Here is a 15,485-nt window from a genome sequence, read left to right on the forward strand (position 1 = left end):
TGCTCAAATCCTTAAGATGAATTGCCCCATGTGTGAGCCTGTGCACACGTGCTGAGCACTGGTATGCGTGTGGAAGCATTCACAGCTCTCCTGTGGACCACGAGAGAATCAGAATAAAGAGAATGGCATTTGGGGCATTCTTGGCAGAGAATGAGATGGTGGTGCAGCTGGAGGTCCAGGTACGGATCCGAACCTGGCACCTTGCGCCTGTGAATGAGGTACCATAATGTCCACCTTCCAGAGGAAGAAACTGGGAATCTGGCTCACGGTAGCACTCCATGGTAGAGCCAGCTGTGCACCCCATCCACGTGGCCTACCCCTCAATATGACCCCTCTGGCTCCCGCATGGCCATCCATTGTGTTAAATGAGCGCTTCGACAACATCTGAAGGCCAGGTTTGGTGCTTGAATATATTGCCACATTAATAGCTTCAGAACATTTCAGGCAGCATCAAAATAGTAAATTAGGACATGACAGACCATATATTCAGGGCAGAGAGCTGAAGTACCATTTTATTACATGTGCCATGGAATTAAAGGCTTAATTTTCTTTTAAAAGATGGTGATGCATGATTTCCTGCAGCCAGATAAAAACAGTTAGCAGAAATGATTTATTTTTCATTCCATTTAAAAATAGGAAACCAGAATCCCAGGATCTACCTCTCTGTTATTTATTTCTGCCTGGAGGGCACTTGAGACTTTGATCAGTCATTCTGACTTGAAGGGCAGGCCAAGTCCTGGGCGTGATCAGGAGAGGGAGGTGAGGACAGAGCGGTGGCTGTGTCTCTATGGGTTAGGGGAGCGTGGCTTCCCATGCAAGGCTCAGAAGGCAGGCAGGCTGAGTTCCTTTCCCATCCTTGGCCACAGGCTGGCCCTGTGGTCACCATTCACCTCTTGAAGCATGATTTTCTCACCTACAAAATGGAATCACAGCTGAGCTTCTGGTGGGACTATTGTCAGGATATCATGAGATTATATGTGGAAAGAAACTGGGCCTCCAGTGGCTCTTACACAATTATGTGATACGGTAGGCAGAAAATTTTAGAACAGCTCTTTTATTTTCTGATAATAAAAGTTATACTCATTGAGAGGAAATTTGGAAAATATAGAAAATAGCAAAGAAGAAAATAAAGAACATGGTATCATATGGCCCGGAGATGGTCAAAGTTATTTTTTCCCTTTCAATATAGGCTTCTACTTCAATATAGGCTTAACCCTGAGAAGGTCATAGACAGGCTTCTCCAGGAAAGACAGGGCTTGACAAGTGAGTGATAAAGATACAGGTTTGCTTTCAGGCTTGGAATCTGGGTCTTCTGATCATGAGCAGCTGGGCCAGAGCCCAGAGTCAGGGGAGGAGGTTGGAGGAGGGGTCTGTGGGCTACAGGTACCTGAGCCCTGTAAGTCCCATGTGGATTGCATGAATGTCCCCATGACAGCACAGGGCTATGCTGAGCGTTCCATGTGACCAGATGCCTGACCGGGATGGATGGGGCCTCTGCAGCTCCAGCAGACTTTCTCAAGGAAAAAGGTTAAACAGAAAAGAAGTTGTCCAAAGACCTGGGAAATGAACCCAGGTTCTATGGATGGAGATTGGAGCTTTAGTTACACATACTGTCTCATCTAACCTCCCCAGCAGCTCAGCAAGTAGGCTGTATTATCCCCTTATTACAGACTGGGAAATGAGGCTCAGAGAGGTTAAGTGACTTGTGCAGGGTCACACAGCAAGAAGGAGATGGAGCTGAGATTCCACGCTTACTGAAGCTTGTGCCTCTGAACCCAAGCAGGTGAAAAATCTGCCCCCATTCTTCTTCCTGCTGTAGCTACTCAGTCAGAAATTTACTCTTGCAGGGAGAAGTGCTTAAAGACGTACGAGATTCAGAGACATGATATGGTCACAGATGTGACTGGGGTAGGCCTCCTAGCTGGGTCAGAAGCTGCTCCTGCGGTGGAGGACAGCCTTCTGCTAGCTCCTAAGACCCCTGGTGCAGGAGAGCCGGGCATCTCCCGGGCACAGGCCTGCTGGAGGGGCTGGGTAAGGCGGCCTGTATGCTATGACTTCCTCTGAACAGCGGTGCCCAGCACCAGCCGTGCTGGGAGTAGACCCTGGTCCCCCTCAGCCACTAAGCAGCAGTTCCTTCCATCTACATCCTTGGCACTGCCGCCCAGCTTCCCGCCCCCCATGAGACAATCTGGGGCTGAAATACCACCCAGCAAGTCCCTCCAGCCTGGCCCTGCCGAGAAAGTGGTCTTTACAGCGAGAAATGAGGGGAGCACAGAGGCTCACTCACCATGGCAGCGTTCCCCTCGAGCAGCAGCAGCGTGAAGGGCACAAGATGGACACGGGCTGCGTGCAGGGCTCCTGCCCTGGGCACTCACACTTCCTTTCTCGGAGCGACAATGAGGCAGTGGGAAAGAATCCGCTCCCACCCAGCTGGGCCTGCCCTTCGCCTGAGACACCAGATCTGACTTGGAAGCCAGCTGGACATTCCTGCGTTAGGCTGCTCAGAAATGGACCACGGCCCCACCTCTCGGAGAGGCCCAAGTGCTCTGGCTCCCTGCTTCCTTTGGAGCCTGGCCCTTCTCTGCAGTGCCCCCATCCCAAAGCACTGGATCTCTGACCTTGGTGAAGCCCTCGGCCAACCCCGCACCCGCCCTCTGGCTCTGTTCGTTTATAAATAGGCCCATTTCTCATCCTGCTCCAGCCCAGAGCTCCACACCCAAGAGGCAGATGCAACCTCGGGATTCCCTTTCCAGCCAAGGGCAGAGCAGGACCCGACGGGCTCGTGGGCCTGAGGGATGAGATCACAAATTCTCCTGCAAATAGCAACTCATGCTGGACAGTCACAAGCACAAGTCTGCCTATGGGCTACTTTCCTGCGGTTTCCCTAGCAAATGACCACACACAGTGTGGCTTAAACAACAGACGTTTATAGTCTCACTGTTCTGGAGGCCCGAAGTCTGAAATCAAGGGGTCGACAGGGTTGCTCTAGGGGAGGTTCCTTCCTTGTCTCTTCCAGCTTCTTGAGGCCCCATTCATTCCTTGGTTTGTGGACACATCACTCCCACCCATATGGTCACATCGCTTCCTTCTCTCCTCTCTGTCTCAAATGTTCTTATAACAGGACACCTGCCTTTGGATTTAAGGACCACCAGGATAATCCAGGACTCATCACACCATCCTTAAGTCTATCTGCAGAGACCGTTTTTTAAAAATAAGGTCACATTCATAGGTCCCAGGAGTTAAGACACAGACATATATTTTGGGGGCCAGCATTCAGCCACTGCAGCTCCTTTATGAATGAAATTTACTCAGATGGCCATTGACAGGAGGGTCAAATGAGGAAGCCTGAGAAAAGGGATTTGTAACAGAGAGATGCAAGCATTTGGGGTGCCTGATGCTGTGCCCAGCTGCTTCTGAAGGAGACTCTTTAATGGTGGACTGTCCCTGGCACAGCCGAGGGCTCGGGAACAGGCTGTGTGTCATCTCCGGCTTAGCTGAGTCTGTGGGTCAGTGCCCAGCTATTGGATGGATTAGTGAATCGTCAATAGATCCGGCCGAGCTGAGACATCTGGAGTAAGCAGACCACAGACAGGCACTCGTTATTCTGGCTTTCGTGGTGATGTGCTGTGATTTGTAGCTTGGCTCACGGCCACTGTGACACTCGCAGAGCCTGGGCAGCTGTCAGTGTCATGCTCTTTGCCGAGTGAAATGACCTGAGTGTAATTTCATGGCTCATGGAAAGAACACGGGCTCTGGAGTCACACAGACCCCGCGGGTCTGTCCCTGCCATCGCTCGCTGCCCACGGGAAATTCTCGAGGCTTCCTCTTAGTAAAATGAGGGGGGACAAACCCATCTGGAGGCATTGCTGTAATTACGAAGCTAGATTCTATCTCAAGGCCTGGTCCAGGGCCTGGCACGTAGTAGGCAATCATTAAATGGCTGTTTCGATTTGGGAGTGGGAAGGCCACCACCCGCCATCCGCAGAAGCCTGGACCTTTCCACTGCCTCCTTCCTCCCCTCTCCCTCTCTCTGAGTCCTACCATGTCTTGAACTCTCCCTTGTGTCCCCTGGTTCGGGCCATGCATTTGCTCCCCCGGGTCCCTGCAGCGGTTTCCCGACCACTCTCACTGCCTCAGGCTCCCTGCTCTAGGCCTGCTTCACACAGCAGCCAACGCCAGGGACAGCTCTGGTTTTGTCACATTCTCTGCCTCTGTGTGTTGATGATTTCTCACCCCTGCTGGATCCTGGATCAGAGCCCCTCCGAATCAGCCCTGCCCACGTGGCAGCCGCAGGGATCGCTGCTCTTCTTTCACGCCCTGTGTTCCAGCGCCTGTGAGCCCTGCTCCAGCTGCTTCTCCTCCCGCCTGCTCTCACTCAGCCCTGCCTGCTTCCCTCCTCCCTCCTCCTCCCACATCTCTCTCGTCTCTCTCTCCTTTCCTCTCCCTCTCTCCTCTTTCCTCTCCCTCTCTCCCTCTTCTCTTTTCCTCTCCCCTCCTCCCCGCCCTCCCCATTGCCCTTCTCTGTGTTCCTATAGCACCTTGAACTTCCCATAAACACACCACACCGCACTGAGCCTCTTCTGGAACCTTGCAGTGTACACAGCACTCCCCGACTTCTCTCGCAGGGTATGGGGAGGGTCATGGTCCAGAGCCCAAGCTCTGGAGCCAGGGTCTGGGACTGAGCTGCCTGTGTGCCCTTGGGCAAATCACTTCACTTCTCTGGGCCTTGTTTTCCTCAGCTGTGAAGCTTCTGTGAGTGACTCCTTGCCCTCACAGAAGGGCTCCCACTTAGACTAGCACACACTCACCGCCGAGGATGGTGGCGTGTGCTAGTCTAAGTGGGAGCCCTTTCTGTCATGGAGTCGACAGCCTGGGGGATATCAGAAAAGATAAGCAATCATGATGCCGTGTGATAAGGGAAGTGTGGCGCAATCAGAGGACAGGAGGGGTTCCTCACCCGCTAGAGACACAGATGTGGCTAGGGCCTCCCTCCAGAGGCCTCGAGCTGCAAGGATGGGGAGGACTATGTCATGGTTGTCGATACCTTCCAGGGCCTGGCGCTTCAACCTTCCATGCTGTTGCACACCTTCTGAGCACCATGCCAATCTGTCTGTCCACCACTCTCATTCTAGTTACTGCTGCCTCCACCTGCGACAAACAAGCCCTGCAGCAAACCCCCCACCCCGCCCCCTCTCCTGGACTCCACACCACGTGCCTCTCACTTCTTGTCTCAGACTTCCTGAGGCCAGGGCATGTGGCAACAATGCCTGTGGGGACCCACTGAGCACCCACACATGTATGGTCCCAAAGTGCAGGGCTCTGTGCACCGGGCCCACTCTTGACCTGTGGAGGTGGACAGCCAAAAGATGAGCTGCTCTCCACCCGAGTCCCAGGAGGACAATTCTGAAAGGCATTTCAAAAAGTTCTTCAGAAGTTTCTGGTCAGGTGGAGTACCAGTCCCCCTTAGCAGTAGGTAGCCCATAACGCATCTTCCAGTTACCTCTCATGTTTTCTCTGCTCACTTCCCTGGTCCTACACTCCACATCCCTGGGATACTTCCCAAATACAACTATCTACATCAGCCCTTCATCTTGGTCTCTATAGGGACTGCTTAACATAAGATCCCTAAAAAGGGTTTAACTTGAGCTGACTGAATACCTCAGCCAGAGAAGCCTGCCACATCCTCCAATGCTTCTTAGAGGGTGAGTCCCCTTTACAGCAATGGTGCCAAAGTAAAGAAACAGGGATGGAGCAGATCAGGCAGTGAGAGAGAGAGAGACCAGGCACGGGGGCCAACTAAGGCGAATCTGAGGTCAGAATCCAGGTCACTGTGTTGAGCCTTCCAACCCATAAACATAGTATGTTACCCTTATTTAGGTCTTCTTTGATTTCTTTCCTCAGCATTTTATAATTTTTGGTATACAGATCCTGTACATGCTTGTCAAGTTTATACCTAAGTGTTTCATTTTCTTTGGAGCAATAATCAATGGTATTGCATTTGAAATTTTGGTTTCAAGGTGTTCATTTGTGCATGTAGAAATGCAGTGTACTTTTGTGTGTTGACCTTATATTGTTGCTGAACTCACTTATTATTTCTAATTTGTGTGTGTGTGTGTGTGTGTGTGTGTGTGTATTTCTTGGGATTTTCTATGTAGACAATCATGTCATATGCAAATAAGGACAGTTTTATTTCTTCATTTTCAATCTGTAGGTCTTTTGTTTCTTTTTCTTACCTTATTGCAGTGGCTAGAACTTCAATTATGTTGAAGAGGAGTGATGAGAGCAGATATTCTTCCCTTGTTCAATTTTTCACTATTAAGTATGAGGTAGTCATAGGCGTTTTGTAAATGCTCTTTATCATGTGAAGGGGTTCCCCTCTATTCCTAGCTTACTGGGAGGTTTTTCTTTTCTTTTTTTTTTTTTTTGCGGTACGCGGGCCTCTCACTGTTGTGGCCTCTCCTGTTGCGGAGCACAGGCTCCAGACGCGCAGGCTCAACGGCCGTGGCTCACGGGACCAGCCGCTCCACGGCATGTGGGATCTTCCTGGACCGGGGCACGAACCCGTGTCCCCTGCATCGGCAGGCGGACTCTCAACCACTGCGCCACCAGGGAAGCCCAGGTTTTTCTTTTTTTAAATTATCTTACATAGGTGTTGAATTTTGTCAAACGTATTTCCTGTGTCAGTTGGTATGACCATATGATTTTTCTTCTTTAGCCTATTGATGGATTACATTGATTGATTTTCGAATGTTGAATAAACATACTTGGAATAAACTCCACTTGGTTATGGTGTGTAGTCCTATTTATACCATCATTGAATTAGATTTTCTAGCACTTTGCTGAGGGCTTTTACCTCTAAGTTCATGAAAGATATTGGTCTGTAGTTTTCTTTTCTTGTGATATCTTTGTCTGGTTTGGTATCAAGGTAATACTGGTCTCATAAAATGAGTTGAAGATTGTTCTTTCTTTTACTCTTTTGCTGACATTATATAAACTTCATGTAATTCTTTAAGTATTTGGCAAAATTTTGTGGTAAATCTATTGGACCTGGAGATTTATTCTGAGGGAACTTTTTAATTGCACATTTTTATAGGACTATTCAGGCTATCTATTTCTTCTTGGTTGAGTTTTATAGTTGTAGTTTTTGAGGACTTGGTTCATTTCTTCTGTTATCAAATTCATGAGTGTAAAGTTGTTTGTAGCCTTCCCTTCTTATCTTTTTAATGGCTGCAAGGTAGGTCTGTGGTGAAATCTCCTGTTTCCTTCCTGATATTGGTGATTTGTGTCTTCTCTCTTTTTTATCTTTGTCAGTCTTGCTAGAGATTTACCAGTTTTATTGATTTTTTGAAGAAGTAGCTGTTTGATTTCATTGATTTTCTCTATTGATTTCCTGTTTCAAATTCTTTGATTCTCTTGTTTTTATAGTTCCTTGCTTCTACCTGCTTTGGATTTATTTTGTTTTTATTTTTCTAGCTTCCTGAGATAGGACTTAGATTATTGATTTGAGACTGTTCCTCTTTTCTAATGTAAGCATTTAGTGCTATGAATTTTCCTGAAGGATAATTTCATAGGATATAGAATTCAAGGTTGACAGCCCTCTTCTTTAAGCACATGAAAAATGGCATGCCACTGCCTCCTGGACTCTATATCTTCATTAGAGAAATCAGCTGTCACTCGAATTGGTGTTTCGTTATAAGAAAAATATCACTTCTTTTGGGCTGCTTTTAAGATTTTTTTCTTTGTCTTTAATTTTCAGAAGTTTACTTACAATGTATGTTGGTGTGGATCTCTTTTGGTTTTTCCTGTTTGGGACATGCTCAGCTAGTTGAGTCTCTCAGTTTATGTTTTTCACTATATTTAAGAAGTTTTTAGCTATTATTTCTCTGAAAACTTTTCAGCCCACATTCTTTCTCTCCTTCTGAGACTATACTGATGCAAATGTTAGATCTTTTGTTGTTGTCCAACAGGTCCCTGAGGCCTGTTGGTTGATTCCCTTGTTTGGCTGGAGTGCATTCTCAAGTAACACATAAGAGTGTGAGGCAAATCTTGGCATCTGTAAAAAATGTCTTTATTCTCTCACACTTCACTGTTAGTATGAGTATGGAATTTCAGGTTGAAAATTAATTTTCTATCAGAATTCTTTTTTTTAAAATAAATTTATTTATTTATTTTTAGTTTTGGCTGTGATGGGTCTTTGTTGCTGCACGGGGGCTTTCTCTGGTTGCGGTGAGCAGGGGCTACTCTCTGTTGCGGTGCGTGGGCTCCTCATTGAGGTGGCTTCTCTTGTTGTGGAGCACAGCCTCTAGGCACATGGGCTTCAGTAGTTGTGGCTCATGGGCTCCAGAGCGCAGGCTCAGTAGTTGTGGCGCATGGGCTCAGTTGCTCCATGGCATGTGGGATCTTCCCGGACCAGGGCTCGAACCCGTATCCCCTGCACTGGCAGGTGGATTCTTAACCACTGTGCCACCAGGGAAGCCCTCTATCAGAATTCTTCAGGCATTGCTTCATAATCTTTTAGCACCCAGTGTGGTTGATGCACAGTCAGAAGCATGGCTGGTTTTCCTTCCTTTGTAGGCAACTCAATTTTATTTTTTCTTTCTGAAGACTTTAAGGTATTCTTATTTATCTTGATGCCCAAACCACACAGTATTGATTACTGTAGCTTCATAATAAGTTTTGAAATCTGGTAGTGTAAGGCCTTAAACTTTGTTCTTTTTCTTCGAAGATTGACCTGGCTACTCCAGGTCTTTGCATTTCTATGTAAATTTAGAATCATTTGTCAATTTCCACAAAAATAAAACCTCCTGGGATTTTACCTGGGATCGAAATAAATATATAGATCAATTTGGAGAGAACTGATATGTTAAAATGATTAAGACTTTCCTTCCAGTAAAAAGGTATATTCGTTTATTTCTCAGGTTGTTCTTTCTTCCTTCATTAATATTTAATAGTTTTAAAAAATATAGATCTTACACATTTCATGTTCAGGTTATTTACAAACATTTTATAGCTGTTGTTGTGCATGGGGCTTTTTATCCTTTTCCATTTTCTGACTGGTTACTGAGATCTCACAAGGGCATTAGGGGCTCTGCGACCCCTTTGAAGTCCTGGACAGTGAAATAGACAGGTCTTATGAGGACCTCTGGGACCTGGGTTCCCTTCACTCAAAGCAGCTGACAGCACTTATGAATTTTGAGAGGTTGTGAGCAGGAAAGAGACATTGTCCAATCTAAGTTTAATGAGGGGTCTTCTGGCTGTAGTGTGTGTGTGTGCAGGGGCCTGGGGGAATGGGACCATGCCAGAGGCAAGGACACTGGTTTGGAGAGCGTTGTCACAGGAGGAGTTCCAGCCTGGCTGACTCTGTAGTGGGGGAAGGTGCCTCTCCCTAAGGGGGCTAGGCCAGTGACCCTGACTGAAGCTGTCCTCCCAGCTATGGACACTAAAGGCCTTCACCGTCTAAGTACTGGAAGAACAGGCAGAGCTCCTTCCCCACTAGAGAACAGAATATAGAATCGTTTGCTTTCCATCCACAGTGTGAACTCCATGACTGTTGCCTTTTCTTGCTCCATCTCTCTGGCCAGTTTACCTCCCTGTTCCTTGTTCCTTCCCTGGTGTCTGCTGGAACCAAGTCACACTGGCTGTATCTCTGAGCCTGGACCCTCACCACAGGCTCAGCACTGCTGCCCCACATAGCATGGCCGTTGGGTGCTGGTGCCGGCTGAGCTGAACTTGAGTTCATTGTGTGTCCTTGGACTTACAGCACAGGCTGCTAGCCTTTCTTTGGAGAAGCCCACTGGGGGACTTAACTCAGTTTCTATCAGTCATCACCCAGCAGTTCCACCCAAATCCAAGTCTCTGGCTGGAAGAACACTGTACCAAAAAATCCAGTGGATTCTCTTATAAATCCAGATCAATTTCCATTAAGGCTGGGCTAGAGAATTTCTGGAAGCAGGCGGGACATAGTTCCATCCCATGTCAGTTTCCTGTTGCTTCTCTCTTGCTTTGGAAAGGCAGAGAAAATAGAACCATTGGAATCCACCAGCAAATGTCTCATTGCTCAGCCACGCAGCCAGACCTGTCCTCAACACAAACCAATATGAACGGGTAGCAATGTTTAATCATTTTTCATAGTCACTAATGCAAACAGTGCTGCTTCTGGCTGGGTAGTCCAAAGTGCCCAACAAATGAATTCCGAGTCCCAGGCAAGAACTCCAGATCTAGAAGGTGTTGGATCAACTAATGACATACCTTGTGCAAATTTTAAACCTCCCAGTAATGTCCGTGACTGTGGCCTAATGGTATGATAGAGACTTCAGGGTTTGTACATATATTCGTCACAGTAATTAAACTCCTGGAGTTCTATTATATGTTATTTGTATGGCAGTTTGTGATGTGTTTAATGCTCCCAGTTTCAAAATTATTAAAGCTACTGTCCCTGGACTGGTCAACGTGACAAGGAAAGTAAGACTGTGATCATGTTCCTTCTTGATGGGGCAGGACGGGGGGAGGATGCGTGTGGGATTTTCTTGGAAAGAGAACAAATGCCAAATAAAAGAATTCCAGCTGTGCAACAGGAAAGTTGAAGTGGTTTGTTAGGACCGTTAATATTGCAATGAAAACTAATTAAACCTGGAGCTGGGAGGAGTTCATTAGTGGTTTGGAGCTGAGGATTCTGCTTCTACAGAGGCGGCTATAGCACTGGGGAACTTGGAAAGTTGTCAGCTGGGCTTGGGGTCAGGCGGCTCTCTCCTCTGTGTGGCTTCTGGAATTGGGCTTTGCTAATGATAGGCACTTGGCAGACATGAGTCAAGAGATCTCCTTGGAATACCTGAAGTACCCCCGGTCCCTGCCTCCAGAGGGGACCTGGATGATGCCACACCTGTCTGGGTGGGTCACCCCTTGCAGGCTACTGAGAATGAGGCTTTGAAGATGGGGAAGCGGGGTGGAATTGGCAGATTTTCTTTCCAAGAAATGAGAGAGGTTTTCACACTGCAACTCAGCTCACTTCAAGCCACGGAAAAGAAAAGAAACCCACAGCTTCGACGGTAGTTTTGGGCTACTAAAGTGCTTCCACACACATCGCATTTGCTTTTCTCAACAGTCCTCATAAAATCGCTTTATCATTTCTTTCTCCAAGTTGGTTGCCTGAGAGAAGGGAAGTTGTTTTTTTGCAGGTTGGGTTTGCCGAGCCGCAGACTCTGAAATGGGGTTTAGCTGACAGGATGCCCATTAAGGAGGGGTCTTGGGACCAACCCTGTTAGAGGCAAGGGCTAGCAGCAGATGTGGGTGGAGGGAGAATCAAGCTTTGATCTTGTCCGACACCTCTGGGAGCTTTGGGACTGGAGTGGCCCTTCAGAGGTGTCCTCAGGTGGGTTGAGATGGCCAGGTCTTCATCCTTTGGCTTCGGTCAGTCATTGGATGGCAGCCACCCTGGGAAAGGCGGGACCTAGTGCTGGCTGGTTCTGTGCTGACACGAAGGGACCCCTGCCCACAGCACTCCCAGCAGCTAGGGCAGCAAGTCCACCTTCACTGGGGGTTCTGAGCAGCACATGGCAACATCCTCTGCTGTTTTGTTCATCATACTCTCCCCTGAACTTAGCACAGTTCCCGGCACGTGATAGGTTTAGTAATGTATTCAATAGATCCCTTTCACACAGAAAAAACGAAGGCTTTGGAAAGTGAAGTAAACGGTGTAACTAAAGTTAGAAGGAAGGTCCCTAACTCCAGAATCCCAGCCCTGGCCACCCTCTCTTACCTCTACTCGTGAACGATGGAGTACACGAAGGGGGTCATTAGGAGATGGTCCTCTGGCCCCAGGTACAAAAAATATCAAGTTCATCTTTCAACATCCGGAGAAGATAGCTAGGTTTTCTCTCTTTTGAGGTCTTTTCCTAGGCCTGCCTTTGGGTGGAGGATTGCCACTGGTCTCAAGGGGAAGGACAGGGGCTCTTCCAGCAGGCCAGGCTAACCTGGCCTCGAGTTTGAGGACTGCCAGAATGAAAGGTGGGCCCTGCTGTCCACCCTGTGGCTTGGCAGCTTGGGCCAGCCCAAGGGGCAAAGAGAACAGAGCCTGTGGACACATAGGCTGAGAGTTCCAAGCAAACTGCCCTGAAATAGCTTTGGATATTTTGTTACAAGGTCTCAGCCTCTGTGTTTGCATCGTAGGCAAAACCAAAGCAAAACGTAAATCTCATAACCAGACAAATATGGCAAAAAGATTCACTTTTCTTGATTTTCTGGTCCTTGAGTTCAGCACTTCTAGTGTGCCATGAGCGGGTTACAGAAGTACCAACGTTTTGTTCCCCTTGGCCCTGGGGGCAGCGGGCAGGCATGACGAGGGGCAGCTGGTCACCTCCAACCACAAGCAGCCTCTTCTGTTTATTCCCACGTGACACATGTGCCGTAATCTAGAGGAGGTTGAGACGTGCCATTGAAACCACTTTGCTATAGGGAGCTTGTTTTGAATGTTGGAAGCCAAAAGTGCTCTGCACGGTAGTAAAGACCTTTCGCAGTTTTCCAAGTCAAATCCCATGACCCAAAGGAAATGGCCTGCTCTCTCCCAGGGCCCAGTCACGCTTCAGCTGTCAGATCCATGAGATCCAAAGCCTCCTGAGAGCATCTCGTTCAAGCCCCTTGTCTCATCGATGAGGACACTGAGGTCCAGGAAGGTAAATGCCTGGGCAACAGGCATAGAAACGAGGTGGGTTTAATTTGACAAAATTATTAACCCTGCTCATTATCCTGGAATGGTCCCATGAGAGCTCATGAAAAATGGTAATTATTTAATTGCATACTTTATCTACATAGTATATTTTATGCATTGTATAATTATCACCATCATAATGAATGGTGGTGAATTCTTCCGTAGCTGAAAGCAGTCTGCTGAAGGGGGTATTTAAATATCTTTTTCTTTTTTCATGTCAGGGTTAAGCCTAGGCAGACTTTTGCCTTTTGTTTAATCCCAGGCAGCAGAGAGAGGTGATGAAGAGACACGTTTGTGGGAGACCATGCACCAACCCCAACTCCTGATGGTCAGCCATCATTTCCCACAGTGCGGGGCAAGAGCACATCTCCAGGACACCCCACGGTATCCACAGTGCTGGAAAGTTCGACCTGACTTTACTAGAGGCCCCCAAATGCCCTGATTTCACAGGAGTAAAAATTTAGCAGTCAACTCTGAACCTTCCTAGTCTACCTTTCAGAATCATTCAGGTAATTCATAATGTTTTGGGTTCAGTTAAAATGCAATCGAGAAATCAAAAATCTTGGTGGTTTACAAAAGCCTGGAGCCAGGCCACCCAGCGTTAGAAAGGCAATCCCATGACTACCCATGGTGGAGAAGGAAGCAGGATCCCCTCTTTCTTCTTCACACCCTGGTGTGTAGCTTTCATCCTCAAGGTCACCTCATGGTCCAGACTGGTTGAAAAGTTCCAGCCATCATGTCAGTATTCCAGGCTGGCAGCCAGAAGGAAGGTGGCGGCGGGGTGTGGGGGGAGGGAGACTTGAGACTGTTCTTCCCAGTTGAATAGATTTTCTAGCATTCCCATAGAGGAGCTCATTTCCATTCTGTTGGCCAGAATCAGTCAGACTACCTTTAACTGCAAGGGAGGAAGTTAAATAAAGATTTTAGCTGGTCTATCTTCTCCTAGCTAAAAAAACAGGGCTCTTTAACTAGGGAAGAAAGGAGGGTCATGGTTGGTGCAGACAATCACTCTCTCTGCCATGAGATTCCAGGAGATAACAGGGGCCAAGTCTTTAGCACAGCGTCTGGCACATGGTTCAGTTCTTGTTTATTTAGCAATCATTTATGCAGCGCCTCCACCTCTTAGGGCAGAGGCTGCCCCTACTCTCAGGGAATTCTCCATCTAGGGCTCGGCTAGCACACGGAGGCACGGGCATGCTCCAAGGAGACAAAGTCTCTTTGACTGATCTGTTCCACATCGATGGCTCCTTTGTGGTTTTCAAAGCATGGGGCTGCAGAGTGATTCAGCCAGGGTTGGGGGGTGCCTATGGTCTTCCAGGGTCCTATTGCCATCAGAATGTTTTGGGTGCTGCTTAGAGAGGCTGTTCATGCTGGGCAGCATGTTTTGCTGGGAATGGTACAGGTTGGGAGCCAGAGGGTCCCGGCCTCTTATCCCACAGTGATGCTGAGGCTAGCCCTCAGCGTGGCAAGCCTCGGGTTCCTGGTCTGCCAAATGAGGATACTGTCCCTTATTGGCAGGGCCATCGTGAGAATAGCGCCCAGCCCAGCTCTTGTCAAGATGCGGCTGCTGCTATGATATATGTCAGGGCCACTCCGAGAGACCCTGGTTTAGGGAACGTATGTAACTTCATAGTAAATCCCACTTTGCTCTCTATAAAGTGGGAACACAATCCCCACGTTTTGGGTTGCTGTACAGATTGAATGAGACATGTGTGAAGAGCGCCTTCAGGTAACAGATGACCCATACTCAGTCCCCTTATTCTAAGCTCCCACCTAATGCAAGGATGCATTATTTGACATCCCCAAGGCATGGCTTACATCCTCTGCTTAAACAATTCTTAGGTCACAGTCTCCAGGGATAGACCTTGAGGGTTTGTTAAGGAAGTGTTCCTAAGGAGAAACTGGTAAGGGGCGGTGGGGGAGGAAGGGCAGGGAAAGGGAGGAGGCAGCCAGTGTGTGATTTCAAGCAAAATCCCGCAGAGGTGAGCCTCAGCCTGATTGCAGAGGGCTCTGGGGGTCAGTTCCATCTCAGAGTTGTTCCAATCCAAGGCCCTGGGGCTGGGCTTCCAGACTCTTGAACCCAGCTCTCAGCTGAGGGGCACTTCTGACACCCCGTGTGTGCTGGCAAAGGAGCTCCAGCCGCCTGAGGGCAGTCCTCCTTCAAAGAGGAGGGGAAAGCACGACTGAGCTGGGACAGTGAGCAGAGATACGGTCAAAAAGATCCCAGGGGATCTGGGCAGGGCCCCAACATGTCTACTACGGGAGTTAAATCCACTTTTCTGTTTGGGTCTCACACTAGACCACAAAGACAAAAACAGAGATGTGAAGTGCACACGTATCCTAAAATGAGATTCTAGACCTATCCTCACAGAACTTGCCCTGACCAGCCACAGTGAGTCCTGGTACCTTTAGCCAATTATCAACCTCTAGTGTATGTTCAGGCTGGGAATGGCTCAGCGTAAAGATACGGAGGGTTGTAAGGTTGCCCCTCCCAGAGTGGGGTACTTTCCTGGCTCAAGACAACCGAAGAGTGCTTGGGGAAATCTCTCATGCAGGGAGTGTGTGCTTGAAGGGAAACTGATGTCTCCTCCCCTCCCACTGATCTGAGCACTTCCTAAGCTTAGAAACTCCTGTCCCTGCTATTGGGAAAGAGCTGGGGGAAGAGTTTTTAGAAGAGCTTGGCCTGAGCATCCTGAGGCCCTGGGGGTAGGGCACACAGAGAACAGCAGGAGGAGGAAGGAGGAGAGAAGTAGAAAGAGAAAGGGTTAGGAAAGGGGAGAGG

The 15,485-nt window shown here is 48.2% G+C and overlaps 1 protein-coding gene across 1 annotated transcript in view; it reads right to left on the reverse strand.

The window, feature by feature from the left end:
• Positions 1-2,616, reverse strand: part of C16H10orf71 (chromosome 16 C10orf71 homolog) — a 61,295-nt gene extending 58,679 nt beyond the window's left edge. The window contains exon 1 of the mRNA XM_067710243.1: positions 2,288-2,616. The gene's annotated coding sequence lies outside the window, so the exon portion shown is untranslated. The remainder of the gene's footprint in view (positions 1-2,287) is intronic.
• Positions 2,617-15,485: the final 12,869 nt, after the last annotated feature.

The sequence above is a fragment of the Pseudorca crassidens genome, chromosome 16 (assembly GCF_039906515.1).
Source record: "Pseudorca crassidens isolate mPseCra1 chromosome 16, mPseCra1.hap1, whole genome shotgun sequence".
NCBI classification, from domain to species: Eukaryota; Metazoa; Chordata; class Mammalia; order Artiodactyla; family Delphinidae; genus Pseudorca; species Pseudorca crassidens.